The sequence below is a fragment of the Acyrthosiphon pisum genome, chromosome A1 (genome assembly GCF_005508785.2).
Source record: "Acyrthosiphon pisum isolate AL4f chromosome A1, pea_aphid_22Mar2018_4r6ur, whole genome shotgun sequence".
Taxonomy (NCBI): Eukaryota; Metazoa; Arthropoda; class Insecta; order Hemiptera; family Aphididae; genus Acyrthosiphon; species Acyrthosiphon pisum.
Window position 1 is genome coordinate 142,246,734 of NC_042494.1, and position 1,413 is coordinate 142,248,146.

Consider the following 1,413-nt stretch of genomic DNA (forward strand, 5'->3'; position numbering starts at 1 on the left):
TATTATCAAAAAAATAATAATAATAATAATAATAATGATAATTAATAATATAATAAAATGTAATAAAAATGTATATTTATCTAATTATATTGATTACAAACATTTATTAACATTCATTTTTAAATTTTCGAATCCAAAAGATCGCCGTTATTGTCGTAAAATCTTAATAGTAAAATTAAATGTGATTAACAAATGCATATTTATCTATAGTTATCTAATTATCTTGATTACAATTAATAATAACATGCACTTTTAAATTTTCGAATTCAAAAAATCGCCCTCATAATATATAGTTATGATAACCTTTTAATTATTTTAACTCTGAAGAAAAGACATTAAAACGGTATAATTGTCTAAATATGTGAGAAAAAATTGAATAATTGTGAAATATGTAAATACATGTATTTATGACAAAATATGTAAAAATATGTAAAATCAAATATTGCTCATTTTATCAAAAATCTTGTGAAACAAATTTATCACTTGCCGAAATAAGTTTATCATGTCACAGAGAAAATATGTATTTACATATAAATCCGAGCCCTAATAATAACTTATTATAACTGATAAGTTATAGCATTTATTTAAATGTGGTTATTGAAAGTCATTACAAGTTTTAAACTCGTATGTAATGCAAGTATTTCATTGAAATTTAAAAATGACAAGTAATAATGAAAAAGTTGATATGCTTTTAGTTTATGGTGAATGTCGACGTAATTCACGAAATGCTGCTAGACTTTATGCAGAATGATATCCCGAATGATATCACCCTCCTCACAATTACTTTGTCCGAATTGAATCGTCTTTGAGAAATAGTGGTGAGCTACCTGCAAGACAAGGTGATAATCGACGTAATCAAATACAGTTGATTGAACGGGCAAACGAACAGGACGAATTGCAGGTATTAGCATATGTTCAATTAAATCCTCGATCTTCGATTAGGCATTTAAGCAACGAAATTAGAATTTCTTATAAAAAAGTTCATACAATTTACTAACATATACGTCTAATTGAGGTTAATTAATTCCTCAAAATTAAATTTAAATGATTTAATAATATCTGCAAACCTACGGAAACAAAAAAAATACTTACAATTTCATAATAATTCGAAAAATTCTAGTATGATTGTTGAAAAATTCAATAATTTTAATCGAAACTTTGACTGGTTGCCATTTAGTCAATTTTGATTTCAGAGCTATGGTAAAAAGGACCAAATCGACTTTCGGTCTATCCGAAATTGGTATTCAAAACACCTGTTGCCATTTAAAAAAATGCAAGTTGTATTGCGCATGCGCACACGGAAAGATCTAAAAATGTAAAAATCATCAAGAAATGTGTATTTATGTATTCCCTATCCCCTCCCGAAAACCGCATATTAATCCGATGTCACTGGACAGAATTATTTAGTGTTAC